The sequence below is a fragment of the Pelodiscus sinensis genome, chromosome 1 (assembly GCF_052426305.1).
Source record: "Pelodiscus sinensis isolate ZL-2025 chromosome 1, ASM5242630v1, whole genome shotgun sequence".
Taxonomy (NCBI): domain Eukaryota; kingdom Metazoa; phylum Chordata; order Testudines; family Trionychidae; genus Pelodiscus; species Pelodiscus sinensis.
Window position 1 is genome coordinate 335995201 of NC_143052.1, and position 7571 is coordinate 336002771.

The following is a 7571-nucleotide window of genomic DNA, read 5'->3' on the forward strand; positions in this document are numbered from 1 at the left end:
ACCTCGGAACATTTAAAATCCCTTCATCTTCATATCAGTTCTTTCTTTCTCTATGCTATGTCTCTCAATTTAGCATCATCTGTTTTGATTAATTACTGTGCTACTTGCATTGTCATCCAGATTGTTAATAGAGATATTTACTAAAATATGGTCCAAAAGAGATCTGATACCTCTCTGTACATTTTCTCTCTTAAATCCAAAGCAACCTATTACTCATCTTTATTATTATTTTTTTAATTATGTAACTCCCAACTATGTATTAGGGATGCTAGATATTGGGTAATTGAATAGTTGTGTAACTGCATGAATTCTTATCGGTTACCTGAGTATCCAAGAGTCCCTAGGGGCAGGGCCGGCAGCCAGTATGCTCCGGCCCCACATCCAGGGAGCCCCCTACCATCCTTATGCTACTGCCCCACATCCAGGGAGCCCCCTACCATCCTTATGCTACTGCCTCCATATCAAAGGAAGCAGCATGGGGTTCCAGGCGGGAGCTGATCTGCAAGGAGAGTCAGTTTAAAAACCAGCTTCCTGCCTGCAGGGGTCTGAGCCACCCACAGAGGCTGCTGCAGGTGATGGGAGGGGAGGGTCTGAGGGACGCTGCTGCAAAGCAGCCTCTCTCTGTGTTGGCCTGGGCTGGCCGCGGACAGAGGCTGGTCCCCAGCAGTAGACCCTGTCCATGGGGAATCTGAGAGCAGCTTCTGTTCACAGGGATCTCAGATGCCCTGCGGACAGGGGCTGCTGCTGTGAAGCAGCCTCTACCGGTGGAGGGCCCAAGCTCAACATGGACAGAGGCTGCTCCATGGGATGCTGAGTAGCATCTATCTGTGGGGAGCTCTGGCCTGCCATGGACAGAGGTTGCTTGGCTGCAACGTCCCCTGGCACACCCCGTCCACTGCTGCCTCTGAGAGAGGCAGCAACAGAGGGTAAGGGGGAACAGGCGGCACTGCGGAGCTGGTGCTGGAGGGAACCAGCTTTTAAGCCAGCTCCCTCCAGCATCAGCTCCTGCTTCTCTCCCCCTTGCTGCCTCTGATAGAGAGGCAGCAAGAGGGGGAATGCATGTAGTTGACCAGATTAACCGATAAGCCTAAGCTTATCAGTTAATAATATAATCAACTACACTTTCACATCCCTACTTCGTATGTAAATATTTATTGCTTTTCTGCATTACCTATGACCAGTCAGATGATGTTTTGTTGGGAAAGGCTCTGTGTTGCTACGGAAACTGTCTCTACAAATCCATTCAATCAAATGAGGTTCTATTGACACTACTCATGCTTTCAGCAAGAAGTCATAAATAATTCACATTTTCCCAGGGCAACTCATCACATTGAGGTTGAAGGCTTAGCGGAAAACACTAGTGGTTAGATGGATTTCTCTACATTAGAGAATTTAAAATATATATATTTAAATGTAATATCATATTCTAAAATTAAATTGAGTTAGGATCCTGAACTCAAACATCTCATGGTTACTTCTACTTTCCCTACCAATTCTTCCCTATTTGTGATCAGTAGGTCAGCAGGAGTATGACCCCTCGTTGGTTCCTCCAGCACCTGCACCAGGAAGCTATCCCTTACTCTCCAAAAACTTCCTGGAATGTGTGTGCACTGCTGTATTGCTCTCCCAGCAGATGTCAGGGTGATTGAAATCTCCCATGAGAACCAGGACCTGTGATCTAGAAACTTCTGTTACTTGTCCGAAGAAAGCTTCATCTTCTGGTCTGGTGTTCTATAGTAGATGCCCACCAGGACATCACCTTTGTTGCTCTCATCTTTAATCTTAACTCACAGATTCTCAACAGGATTTTCTCCAGTTTCATACTAGAGCTCTAAGCAGTCATACTGCTCTCTGACATAGAGTGCAACTCCACCTTTTCTACCCTGCTTGTCCTTCCTGAACAGTTTAAGGTCCTCCTGACTACATTAGCAAACCTGCCTGTGAAGATGCTCTTCCCAGTCTTTGTTAGGTGGATCTCATCTCTTCTTAGCATTCCTTCTTGGAACAAATATCCCACAGTTGAAGAATCCAAAGCTCTTTCTCCAACACCACCTGCACAGCCACACATTTACCTACATTGTGATGATCCCTAATTGGGCCTTTTCCTTCAACAGGGATGATGGAAGAGAACATAATTTGTGCCTCAAACTCCTTTATCCTTCTTTGTAGAGCCATATAATCTGGAGTGGCCCACTCAAGATAATTCTTTGCAATATGCTTGGTGCCCACATGGAGAAGTAGAAAAGGGTAGCAGTCTGATAGCTTGATCAGTCTTGGCTGGCACTCAGTCACATCCTGAATTCTAGCTCCAGGAAAGCAACACACTTTTCAAGTATCCAGCTCTGGATGACAGATGGATAACTCTCTCCCTTAGCAGGGAGTCTCTGACCACCACCACCCATCTCCTCCTTTTGGGAGTGGTGGTCATAAAACCCCTATGCTTAGGACAATGCATCCCATGCCTTCTGGTCAACAGGATCTCCTTCTGATCTCTTCCCTCAGACAACTCTTCCAAACCATTCTCTGCGATTCATCTGATGAAGTGGGTTTTACTCACAAAAGCTTATGCCCTAAAAAAATCTGTTAGTTTCTAAGGTGCTGCAGAACTCCTTGTTATTCTTCACCATAATAACTGTGCAGAGAGCCTGAAAATGGTTTCTTACTTCTCTCTGCATTGGGGGTACACGAGTTCTCCTCTTTCTTTTTCTGAAGGCCACATGCTCCCAATTTTCTTTCCCACTCTGATTCTTCAGCATGCTGTGCCTGCAGGAGCAAACATGGACTTCTATCCAAAAAGTCTTCATTTTCTCTGGTGCAACACTGGGCAGATACTTGGGCTTGCACTTCGTATAGACAAAATTGCTTCGATCCTCTAGAAGGAAGACAAACATGGCACACCCTTTGCAAGTCACAAAAGCTGATCACTCACTATCATTATTGTCAACAAACTTTAAAAAACAGTGGTCCTGTAGTACCTTAGAGACTAACAAATATATATATAGTATGATGAGCTTTCCTGGGCACAACCCACTTCTTTAGATGAGTAAAGCTGCATGATACTATACACTTTTTTGTTAGTTTCTAAGGTGACATAGGACCACTCATTGTTTAAGATTTTTTAAGTTATGGCTACCCCCTGAGACTTTTACCATTTTTGTCTTTCTTCTTAGAACTTCTTCAGATGGTGTATTAACTGTTCACAGAAGCCTGAAGTCCAAAAACCACCTGTGGGAACTTCCCTAGGCAAACTCCTTCTGTTGGTCTGTCCTCTGTTCACTCAATTTGCAACCCCCTTTACATTGTGCCTCCCAACTCAGCAGATATGAGTCATCCCTGATAGGAGCAATTTTGAATGATCCAAGGAGGTTTAGTGATTCCCAGAACATGGAGTTGCATCCCTGACCATCTTAAAATAAATTAATAAATCTATCCTCCATGAACTTGTTGTTTGAACCTAGTTATACTTTGGTCTTCACGGGCCCTAGCAACAAGCTCCACAGGTTGACTCTGTGTTGTGTAAAGAGATACTTCCATTTGTTTGATCTAAACCTGCTCCCTATTAATTTAACTGGTGACCCCAATTAATATGAAGGAGTAAATTGCATTTTCCTATTCACTTTACTTTCTCTTAAACATTCATGATGGTATAGACCTCTATCATATAGCCCCTTAGTCATGTCTTTTCTAAACTCAACAGTCCCATTCTTTTTAAATTCTCCTCATATGGATGCTGTTTCCCACCCCAATAATTTTTGTAGCACTTCACCATATTTTTTCCAATCAGCAGGATTCGCCGAGTGGCAGCGAGCCCCGCTCGCCAGCTGTGCGGTTCTGCGCTGCACGCATGCGCAGATCGTTCTGCACATGCACAGATCACTCTGCAGCGGGGTGTAATCTACTCACCACGGGCAAGTAGATTACATTGTTTGTCGAGCCCTGCCAATTATAATATATCTTTTCTAAGATACGGGAACTGGAACTGCACCTAATATTCAAGGCTGGGCATACTATGGATTAACATAGTGTCATTTGGATTGTTTCTATTTTATTATATATCCCTTCTTAAATGGTTCCTAACATTGTTAGCTTCTTTGATTGTCACTGTACAATGGGTGGATATTTTCCAAATCTGTCCATGGTGACTCCCAGATCTACTTGAATGGTAACAGCTAATGTAAATCCCATCATTTTGTATGTGTAATTGGGATTATTTTTTCCAATGTGCATTAGTTTGCAGTGCAGTCAGTTTTGGACTTCACTGTTTTGAATATTTCTGTATCATATGCAAATTTCCCCACCTTACTGTTCACTCCCGTTTCCAGCTCATTTATGAGCAAGATGAACAGCATAAATACCAGTAGAGATTCTTGGAGGACCAACCTGTTTACCTCTTGAGATGGGGTGTGGTCACAGAAGACCCCTTGGGATTGTTCCATGGTATGCTGATTATGCCACTGACACCTGCCTTCTTGCTCTCTGGGGCTCCCCACCACCCTGTCCTGCTGGACCAGATTCTCTGGTCTCCCCCAGCCAAGGCACAGAGTTGGGATTACTGCTCCCCTGAAGAGCAGTGCAGACACTGAACCATTTCAGCGCTGGGAGGATGCAGTTGTAGGGCACAGCATCCAGGAAACCAACCCTCAAAAGGGATCAAAACCCCAAATAAATCCATCTTTCTCTGAGTAAAAGTTTTACACAAAGAAAGCTCATAAGAATGTTTGCCCTCTTTATCAGTGAAAGGGAGCTATGCACACTAATTGTCCCCCCACTCCAGGTTACAATTATTTACACTGGGCCTGATAGTAAACAAAAATGTTTTTATTAAATGCAAACAGTAGGATTTAAGTGATTGCAAAAGAAAACAGATTAAAGCAAGTTACTAAAAAATGAAAAGAAAACACGTAGCTAGTTCTAATTAATTAAAAAACTTATGGCAAATGGATTCTAGGGTAGATCCTTACCCTAAAGAGCTGTTCTTGTTATAGGCATAATCTTGAGGTCAAAGATGATCTTTTACTCCAGTCTGGGTCCCAAGTCCTCTTTTAAAGTATGTCATGTCAGCCGAAGACAAAGACCTAATAACTTCCACTTGCTCAAATAGTCTTCCTTCCAGGGTGGGAATCTTTGTTCTCCATTCCCCTCTCCATGGAAAACTACCTGGCTCAAAATGGAATCCCAGTACTAGGTGATATGGTCACAAGTCTTACTAGTCCAATCACCTTTGGACTTACAGGACAAACAAGGCTGTTAACAGGTCATTAAGTTGATCACCCTGTCATCAAGGCTTCAGGGGCATCAGTAATGGCTTTCATGAGCACATTTAAAACTATAAACAGTCTCATACTTTGTATTTCTAACTTTTCATGCTAGACTAATACATGCACCAAAATAGAATATACAGATCCAGCAAATTGTAGTATTGAAATTAAAAGGTTACATAAGGTATTTTGTTTAAAGCATTTTTCAATTATGCATTTTTATATTCATAAGCCAAACTTCATAAAGCATGGGGAGAGACCGTCACACTGTAATCTATGTCTAAATTAATACTCTTAAGAGCAACTTTAATTAAGTCTCTGTGTCTTCATGCCTTTCAGAGACTGAAGTTTTACAAAGGCCTGTTTGTGGCCAATGAAGAAGAGATCAGGATATGGCAAAGGGAAGAAGAGTGCCCAATGTGTGTCTGCAGTTTCTCTTTCCCACAGACCCCCAGGATTTCTGGCATTGTGAAGCCATACCTCTTACTTTTACTGTCTTCTAGTTACCTTAGGGCAGGTGTACACTACAGGCTAATGTTGACCTAAATCATGCACCTTCACTTATGTAATATACATAGCTGGAGTTGACATAGCTTAGATCGATTATGCGTGGTGTCTACACAGTGCTGGGTCAATGGGATAAACTCTCCCTTTGACTTACCTTAAGCTTCTTGTTCTGGGGGAATACTGGAGTAAACAGGAGCACATTTGGCAGTTGATTTAGCAGGTCTTCATTAGATCTGCTAAATTGACCCCCCATAGATTGATCACCAGAATGTTGATCCCACTGGTAGTGGAGACAATCCCTTAAGAAACTAAGAGGAGAACCTGATATTCCCCTGTGGATATTCCTATGAGGAGGAACACTATTGCTCTTGATTAGACATTCTTTCCCTTAGTGCAGGTACATCTGGAAGAGCTAATTTCAGGTTCTTGGCTACACTACTGAGGAAACCATTTCTATATGCGATGGCAAAACCTGTTTGTGGATGTGCTACATTGTAAGAAGTTTCAGTTCCCTGAGAACAGAATCTGGTGTAAGCATGGTAGAAGATTGTGTGTTAACTCTCATTTACTTAGCATGGTTATCACATACTTTCTCTTCTATCCATACAGACAAGAAAAAACTAAGATTGGGCCATAACCATGGGTCATGACACCGTTGAAACACAGTTATTTTTGTTGAGGCCTGAGTCTATGTAGCCATTAAGCAAACTGATTATTATCTCAGTTGTGTGAGAGCTTCTAAGAAACCTGATTCCTTATTGGGTTTACTCTGTCAAGACCCATGCTGGTCCAAATTCTGATGTTATTTACACCTGGGTAACCCTATTAAAGGCACAAGTGTAACTCAAGGCAGAATTTGGCCCATTCTCTGTGCTGTCCCTTCCCTTGTTTTTCAGGATAGAATATTTACTTATTCATCCTTCAAAACAGGATTTTCCTGTTATTCTGCCCATGCTGCAGGATTTAAGCACAGTCTGACTCTTCCTATTGCTAAGATTGCTTTCAGCTGTCATGAATGCAGAGACATATTTTCCCAAATGAAACAGAATCAGACTCAATGGCCTCTGTGGAACCAATGGTCTTATTCCAGATCCTAGTGGACAAGAACAAAATATCAGTATACTAATATAACACTTTTGGCTCAAGTCTATTTTAGATCTTTTAAGAAGATTAAAAAGTTCAATAGAAAGGAACCAAAGTTTACTTGCACTGGTGAAATAATCTGCAACTCTTTCAGTAATAGGCTTGCAGCACATAACTTCATAGAATCACAGAAAGTAGAAACACCAAGTGATCAGTTCCAAATGTCAGGAAATGTTCTAGGCACCAATAGTCAGAACCCTATTTATTTTGGGTGATAATTAAAACACTAACAAAACACGTAAATTGTATCACGAGATTTCATGGGCGCAACCCACTAGGTGCTACTAGTCTACTTGTTTTTTAAGTTTTTCCTGTTACAGACTAACCAGGCTACCCCTCTGAAGCAATTAAAACACTGAAAGAGGTAAAACAGGTGACAGGCAGAGCCAGTATTATCTGTTGATGGCAATCATTCACACCTCATAACAATCCTCCCCTTCTCCCTCCCCTTTCCCACTGCTCATCCACCCAGTAGACTGCAACAGGCACTCCGAATGACCCAAGAAAAATAATTGCTTTCCCTGCTGGGAGCCTTGGGGCAGTTACTCACTAGCAGGAACAGGGAGGGAGAGGGGAGAGAGAAAAGCTTTGTGTACAGTAATTACTCGTTTAACACATGCCCGTTTAACTCGTTTTTGCAATAGCATGATTATTTTTAGGAAA